At 46.2% G+C, this 8,849-nt stretch overlaps 1 long non-coding RNA gene across 1 annotated transcript; it reads right to left on the bottom strand.

The window, feature by feature from the left end:
* Positions 1-353: 353 nt before the first annotated feature.
* On the bottom strand, positions 354-2,861 carry LOC119403394 (uncharacterized). Its single transcript, XR_007417179.1, has 3 exons — positions 2,706-2,861; positions 1,676-1,788; positions 354-396 (listed from the first exon to the last, which is right to left on the bottom strand). It is a non-coding gene; the product is annotated as an uncharacterized LOC119403394 (long non-coding RNA).
* Positions 2,862-8,849: the final 5,988 nt, after the last annotated feature.

Here is an 8,849-nt window from a genome sequence, read left to right as displayed (position 1 = left end):
ATTTTATTTGGCTTTGCCCGCAGTTTGATGTGAAAAGAGCAGCGATGATCCGCACCTTGCAAAAAGGTTCTCATAGGCACCAGACATTTGAAGACGTCATTTTTTGTGAACGACCCACGGCAACGAGGAGGAGCGTGCCACGAATTTTGTTGGTCTTCCTGTGAGACACTGGGCTGTCCAACACGTGGTGACATACCCCTACAATACAGGAGATGCTCAGGCGGAACTATTGCCGGCCATGCACGCCAGCCGAACCGCGCCTGGTGCAACATCACCACTACCACCACCTGACGTATTACAAGAGTACACACAAATACATGGCCATACCAGCTTCTCCATTTCCTCCATCACCGCCCCTTTGCAGATGTTATAGAAGTGGCAGAAAACTCGTAGTAACTGTAGAAGAAGCGTGGTTAAAAACACTGCAGCTTTGTTCTTAACGAAATTCTTGCTCAAACAGTTTCTTCAAGAGCACTGTCAGCTCTTAAAGTTTGAAATATAGTGCATCCACCAAAGCGTATTTTGATGGGTCATTGAAATACGTGCTGGGATAAGTTCATCGGGTAAAGGTCATTAGGATACATTTGTGCTTAAACGGGGCAACATTGCAGTTGTTATACCATACTGCCGATTGCAAATATGTCTGAGCGGCGATAGGTAGCGCAGTTGACGTAAAATTTCCGCCCACATTGAAACATTGCAGCAGCAACATTATAAAGTGCTGTTATCATGTTTGCCTGAAACATACTAAAAATTTATCAGTTTACCGTTGCTTCGAATCCGACACAGTGTTACGCCATCACGCAAAATCTGACCGCCAAGCAAAAGTACATTTTGATGCCCACGCCTAAATGCGCTCAGTATAACACTTACTGAAGGACGGAACAACGTCATTAAGTGCATCCCAACATAAATGTTGATAAATTAGCCACATTCATTGGTATGCAAAAAGAATACTGTCGGGCGGTTTCGTAAACCCAGTGTTTAACCTAGGGAAAAATGAATAATCTGATCATTATACGTGTCCGCGGATCCCGTAGAGCATTGGCCTGCGCACGACGGGGGCAGAAGAGGGCAGCTGCCCCTCCTCCTAAACACCTGAGAGGGGCGCCATGTGTATCCCGTACATTTACTCAGACAGACCTGTCCCGTCATTTTTTTCAGGCTTTTGATAATACTGGCGACCGAGGACCACTGACGTTTCATTGCGAGGGCTGTTGAGTTCACATTTTTACCATCTGAAAGGCCGAGAACAAAGGCAAGCCGCTGTAGGAAGCATTTGTTTTTCATTTTTGCGTGCACTACGAAGAAACGTTGCTACGAAGCTTGTTTTCTCTGATGAGACTACGTCCCGCCTCCCTAGCACCCTGCGCCGCCTACGCCTTAGAACATACAAGCGGCAACGCCTGACTTCATAAGCTTATCGGGGTAATAATCTAAAGCTGTCAAACACAATACACACAAAATAATTAGGTTATTTAGGGGTCTGAACGTTACAACGCGACTGAGCCTTCCATGGACGCCGTAGTGGAATGGTCCGGATAATTTTAACCACAGGAGGCTATCTGGCAGGAACTGAAATCGCACGGGCTCCTAACGTGTCGCAGCCGCCACGGCCAGGAAAAATGCCCATCTCTTTAGTGAAGCCTCGGCTGTTTATGAGTGTTGTATAAACCTTTTGGACATTGGCAGACGGAACAAATTTGGCCACATCCAGGATCTCTTTCTTGCAGGTTCGCATGAAGTCTCCGAAAGCGGCCTTTGCACTCAGAAGGCGTGGTCCAATTCCTGAAATAAAAACGTGACGAGTTTCTAGAAACACATTTACCGGCCACGGCGACAGCACATCGATGGAGATTACGGACAAGAACACCCGTGTAAATAAATCTAGGTGTACGATAAAGAACCTCAAAACCAAGATGGCTTAAATACTTCCGCAGATCCCCTTTGTAGCGCGCAAAGTCGTACTCGTCGCTAAACGGTCAATGAGTACTTGTCACTTGTTGTTTCCGAAGAACGCGTACACGTAATATACTCAGAGGGGGCCTTTTGGAAGATGAAGTGTACTATCAGGTAAGCTTTAACCTATCTCTACATTCTCCAGAGTATCGTGCCTTCTATACTGTCAGTTCGTTGCCAGAAGCAATGGTGGTAACAAGAAGGAATTTATTAATTACGGCGAGGCTAACTAGATCGGGATTGAACATCGCAATATCGAGTACGCAACGGGGAAAAGACGTTCCCTTCTCCTATTTGCATTACACATATTGTTGACTGTACGTCTATATTCAGCATACGGAAAATAGACTACATTTTCTGCATACATTATTGTGCTAAAGGTCACGATGATTCGAGAGGCGTTAGAGAAATACTGGAAAAAAACAACGGTCACTTTAACAAAACGAGATTTATATGAAGTAATAAAAACAGCTGGAGACGCAAGCATACGGCGTCGCTCCAGTTGCACAGCCGTCCCTCTTCTTCCTTCTCACGGGATCCGCGCAAAGTCGCACGCTCGCGCTCACTGCAGTGGGGTTCAATTCGGCGTCACATTGAAGCCAAGGCCACATGCCGGCTCGGCTCACATATACGTCTTTGCCTGGCACCATCTTTCGAGCCCCGTCTCGCAGAACAAGAATGCGCACAATTCTATCGCTTTACTACACTCGCGTTGTATATAAAGCGAAGATGAAATTGCCCCTTACCTGGCAGTTGCTTGTTGCACGATGAGCCATGATTCACCGCAATAGCCATGAAGGTAATTGCGATCAGCTTCCACGCAGCTTTAGCACTCATTCCTGATGATGCGGGAAAACCTGGCTCACGAATAATCTGTCAGAGAGTGTAGTGACGTCAGACAGAGACTGCTGCAATTGTAAGATAACACGGTGGCATAATTAGTAGGTGCTTTTCTTTCGAGGGCCTTGCGACTTTGAGGTATTGTAAACTCCGCACACGTTTGTAAAGGAGCGGAAATGCTGCTGTCTACAGGAATTAGGATTGAAGTCAGAATGGTGCATGTAGGAAGAGAGCAGGGCAGGAAAAGTTTGAAATGATATGAACGCGGTATATGTAGATGAGTCATTAGACAAGTAACAGCTGCATCCGTACCCGCCTCGGTGGTCAAGTGGTTATAGTGGTCGACTGCTGACTGGAATGTCGCGAGATCGAGTCCCGGCAGCGGCGGCCGCGTTTTCGCTGGCGGTGGAATGCCAGAACCCCGTGTTTAAAAATTTCGGTGCACGTTAAACTCCAGATCGCCATATTTCCGGAGCCCTCCACTGCGGGGTGCCTCATTATCACATCGTGCTCTTGGGAGGCAATACTACGAATATTATTATTATAGCGACATCCCTCTCACATGTTAATTTATGTAAGGTGAATAATCATTAAAAGGGAAAATAAATGTAACTGTGTGGAGTACTTTAGCACTTCCAAACCTGTACTCGCTCTATTTGGAACAAGCACCGACCACTGAAAATATAGGGAGGACATAAGAGATATAAGGGTATGCATTTGGGATAGTTGGTTCATGATTATGTGCAGGAAACAGCGCTCTATGGCGCAGTGGCGTAGGAAGAAATTTTTTCTCGGTGGGGGGGGGGGGGGTAGCATAGAACTTTTTTTAGGGCTCTCTATCTCTCAATGTCTTCTTTTTGCCCATCAGTCTCCCCCTTAAACCTTTTCAAGTGCAGGTGTCGGGCTAATCTACCTGCATGTCGGATAACCTTTGTATGTCTCTATTTTGCTTTCTCCGGGCCACAGTTTTTGCTACTGCATAAACGTGAGCATAAAAGTTAATTACGTAATAGTCATCAAACGAAGAAAAAGCATCTCAAAGCTGAAAGCAATACAAGTTTTTCTGTTAAAGTGATAAAATTCATACCCAACAGCCACAGCCGAAACAAGTTGTACATAGATATGAACTCAATTTCAGCGTCTAAATGGGTTTCGATGCATCACCATGATGAACTGTTGGTTCTGGCAATTTGAGTTTTATTTAAAAATGGGCGAAAACACCCTGTGAAAAGCATTTGAGTCGCGTTGAAGTTCATGTGCTAGTGACCTGTGTAACTTCAGCGGGAAATGTGATGGGTTGGCACAATATTGATGCACGGCTGCAGAAAGTGTTGATAGAGCTTGTGAAGCAAATAGTATTTAAAAAAAGCTGATTATATCTAGCGCGACTGATGCAAACACAATGCACATGGAAGCGTTCGTACAGTCTTTTCTGGTCATCTAACTCGTGCTGAATGTAACTAACAATGAACTATGTCCTCCCAAGTCAAAGTGCGTACCATATGAGTAATCGCGAACGTGTAAAAAACTTGAATTCTGCTAAATCTCACCATGTTTTCACCTCACTAACGATCCTTATTTTCATAAAAGTGAAACCACATCCGGAAAAAAAGGAGCGCAGCTTCTAGTATATCGCGCATGGCTGGGTCACAGCAGTGCTGGTGGGCACGTATCAGCTTCTCTTGTTAGCCATGTGTACATATTGCTTGAGCGTTGATTGAACGCGCGCCGGTTACTATGATTGGATTGGATTGGAAGAAGTATATAACCATAGTCCGGAGGCGTGTGCCTTAGCACACGGCGGGCCGCTCCCACGACGAGACAGTCAGGCCGAGACCTACCACAGCATCCTGGGCCCTCTGGACAGCCAAAATTTGCGACTGAATGTCCGGACTCCTAAGAGCGTAGCCCACTTGCTGACCGATGCTGTATGAGTGCCACGTGCCGAGGGGCACTCCCGGAGCATGTGGTGTCAGGTGGATAAACCGCCACACATGAATTCGTTAAATAAACATCAGGATAAAGCTTGTGCAGAAAGGCAGGGTTAGGATATGTTTCAGTTTGCAGCAATCTCAGTATCAAAGCCTGCGCCCTGTTTAACTTCCGAGGTGGAGGCGGAAAGACTCTCCTACCCGTAGCAAAATGTAGAGTAATTTCATTGTGCGTGGTTGGTTAATCCCTATTTACCAATCGTCCAGGTTGTCCCAGAAGTCATCCATGGTCGCGGATAGTTAACCCTCGTGCCCTGGAGTGGGCCACTTCATTGAGATTGATAATCCCTCCTACCATCGAGCCCATATGAGCAGGGAACCATATAAGGGTATGAGTTGTAATTGACTTCTCACCGAGTATTGCTTTGGCCTCATTGCACACAGCATCACAATGAAAGCGCTATGATGATATTTTCTATCTACGAGTCACGGGAAGCCTCTACCGTGAGTTAAGCTTAAAAATCCTTATAGCGCGTACGTGCCTCAGAAATTGGGGAAATCCTACTACGTTTGAGCACCTCTTGTTAGCAATCCGTACAGAATGCTGGGCGGTGATTGAGCAGGTGCCGCTTGATGATGATGACCATTTTCTAAGTATGATACACGGCCAGTCTCGCCATGACAGCTGTGCTGTAAAAAAGAACGTTATACTTTCCCACTTGGCGAAGACTGGGGCTCCCTATACACGACATACACCTGTATGAAGCAACATTAATCGGAACTACCTGGCAAGAAAGCCTAGGAAAATACAGGGGACTTTACTTGCAGCGGTTATGTTGCAAATGTGACGAAGGTAAAGTGGACATAAAGGCACCTTACCGCCGGCAGGAACGGAACCCTCGACCTTCCAATAACGCGTCCGATGCTCTACCGCTGAGCTACGGCGGCAGTCAACCGCCCCACCCGTCCATTTTATGGGGTATATATGCGGAATTAAAGGCAGGAGTGTCAGTCAGCGCCACTCGTAGGCCGCTGCCGGTGGCAAGTTATCATAATTCCATCAAATAACATCTCCTATACTTTCCTTGGCTTTCTTGTCTGTTGAGAACGACGGGCTTATGCGAACGCCTCTGACTTGTAGTGCAATCCCGCACGCTGTAGTGAATGCACTGCATCTCTTCTCTCTTTTAGGGGCGAAGCTCCTTAAGGCGGCACCCGTTCGTCCCTCGTAGTCGTAGTCGTAGTAGTCGTAGTGCGTAACGAGTCTTACGCTTTGACCTCCAAGGTGGTGCCGGTGGGAGATTTTTCCTCTGCGTTGTTGAACAATAAAAAATTCGCAGCGTGCGCGTTAACTAAAAGCCGAATTCTTCTGTCTCTCTACAATGGCTGCCGGGTCACTGTGGCATCAGTGGTAACCACCTCGCTGACGACGCTGCCCGATGTGCACACGATGGAGCGCCCACACTGTTCATACCCTTGTCAAGAGTAGATGCAGCTAGAGAACTTCGTCGCATCGCGCATAATACCACGCTTGCGCACTGGAATTCTCCGCTTAACTCCAATCCTCGCCCTAAGAACCTTGAATCATTACTCCAGCTACAACTCCCATCCAAGATTTCTCGACGTGACGCTACAATGCTGTGCCGGTTGTGGATCGGTGTAGCGTTTACTAACTCATTCAGCCATCGCATTGGCATGGCCGATTCATCCATGTGCGAAAGCTGCAATTGTATAGAGACTACTGAACATCTCTTGTGCCACTGTGCCCAATTTGATGAAGATCGCCGGATTCTCCAGTGTGCCTTGGATAGACTGGATGAACGTCCCTTTAATGAAGCAAAGATCTTAGGAGCCTGGTCGCGCAGCATATCAGCCCAGAAAGCCACACGAGCCCTACTGCGGTACTTGAAAAGAACCCTATTGAGCGACCGCCTGTGAAACTCGGCACTGTGTGTGTGTGATGTGACATGTGTCTATCCTTCTCTCTCTCTCTTTTACTCCCCTATTCCCCCTCCCCATGTGTAGGGTAGCAAACTGGACGCATTGTCTAGTTAACCTCCCTGCCTTTCCTACATTCCTTCTCTCTCTCTCTCTCTTCTGTCTCTCATTCCCCATTAGCAGCCATTGGCATGTTCCAGTAGGAAACGTTAGTAGAAGTGTAAGCGTTAGCTAAAAGCCGACTTCTTCTGTCTCTCATTCCCATTAGCAGCCATTGTTTACCTCCAAGGTAGTGCCTGGTGAGATTTCTCCTGTGCGTGATTAAACAATAAAAATTTTGTTCAAAACGCCGTTGATTGATGAAATAAACCAACGAATGACGCCAGATGTTTTGTAGAAGCAAAACGAAAGAACGCCAGATGTTTCTAAAGCAAAACGACAAGACGCCAGCTGCTTAACGAAAGACGCCAGATGTTTTCTAAAGCAATGGTTTTCTAAACAATGAAAATTCACAGCGTACATGTAAAATCAAAGTGAGCTGCAAGTCGTCATAACTCATCGAACCTTTAGTATAAACGCGCCCGATCTCACGTCGGTGATGATGTACTGGGCAGAATTCACGGAAGATTCACGGTTTACCGATGAACCTCCGCAGCTTCGCCCACTCATCATCATTCACTCCGTGGATATGCTGTGATTTTTTTTTCTATTCCCTCCTCTATATTTCTCGTCTTCCTGTTCCCCTTCTCCGATCCCCTAGAGTAGGGTAGCCCACGGGAAGTGTTTCTGGTTAACCTCCCTGCCTTCACCTTTTTCTGTTTCCTTCCTTCCTTCCTTCCTTCCTTCCTTCCTTCCTTCCTTCCTTGTCTGTTAAATCCAAGTAATGTTGTTTCTCGCAAAGAAAAATGAACCCTAAAAATTCCCGTTATTTTGTTCATACATAACGAGTATGAAGGTTAGGCGCTAGCAGTCATCTCACAGCAACACTGCGTACTGATTCGCTAACTTGCTAAAAAAAATTCCTTGTGCATATAATGTACGCAGGCATGAGACGTCTGCGTCGCCGAATTCAACGAGTCCTTTTTCCTGATACTTTCTGAAGGCTGCCGTTTCGTATTCTGCCTTCACAATCTACAGCCAGCAGTACATAGACTTGCTTCAAATTGAGAACACTGGCGCTTGCTCTTGCTGCTTCTCAATAACAGCAAATCATTAAGCATGTGAACAAACACCCTTCGTGGATACAATTTTGGCTGTTGTACCTATCCACCCCTGCACATATTCATCAATGAAATATTGGCCTGGGTGTACTAGGGTCTCGCGACTACAGATACAATGTGAAGGCCTGTCTTGCACTGAATTAAAGAGATACAAGACAATACATGCGTATTCCTTTTTATGCCGATATCTGATAGCAAGAAAAATCTATGGAGATGACTATTTCCAAATAAGTTTCGAGGAATTCCGCAAGGTGGTGGAAGGATTAATAAAAGGAAATAGACCACGAACCACTCCCAGCACAAGACCATAAGGAAATCTTCACGAATTTCTGAGAATTAAAAATTCTTAGTTGCCGAAAAATTCGTGTTGGTCAAGAGATTGAACACGGGACCAACGCTTGTCAGGGGTAGTTGTTCTACCATTTGAGCTCATTATCATTTTCATGGTCATCATCAGCCTGACTGCGCCTGCTCCAGGGCAAAGGCATCTCCCACATTTCGCCAATCAACACGGCCCTGCACATTCTGAGGCCATGTTATGCCCTCCAACTTCTTAATCTCATCTACCCACCTAACTTTCTGCCTCCCTTTAACACGTTTGCCTTTTGTTGAAATCCAGTCTGTCACTCTTAACGACCAACGGTTGTCTTGCGTACGCGCAACGTGCCGTGCCCATGCCAAATTCTTCTTGATTTCCACTGAGATGTCTTTAACGCCGGTCTGTTCGCTGACCCACTCTGCTCTCTTCTTCTCCGTTAAGGTTACACGTATATTTTTCCTTTCCATCGCTCACTGCGCCGTCCTAAATCCAAGTGAATCCTCTTTGGAAGCCTCCAGGTTTCTGCTCGGTAGGTAAGTAGCCGTACGACTCAGCTCTTATATACTTTCCTCTTAAGGGATAGTGGCAATCTACCATTCATGATTTGAGAGTACCTGCTGAATGTGCTCCCCCATTCTTATT

Source organism: Rhipicephalus sanguineus, chromosome 8, assembly GCF_013339695.2.
Source record: "Rhipicephalus sanguineus isolate Rsan-2018 chromosome 8, BIME_Rsan_1.4, whole genome shotgun sequence".
In the NCBI taxonomy this organism is placed as follows: domain Eukaryota; kingdom Metazoa; phylum Arthropoda; class Arachnida; order Ixodida; family Ixodidae; genus Rhipicephalus; species Rhipicephalus sanguineus.
This window is presented reverse-complemented; position numbering and strand designations above follow the sequence as displayed.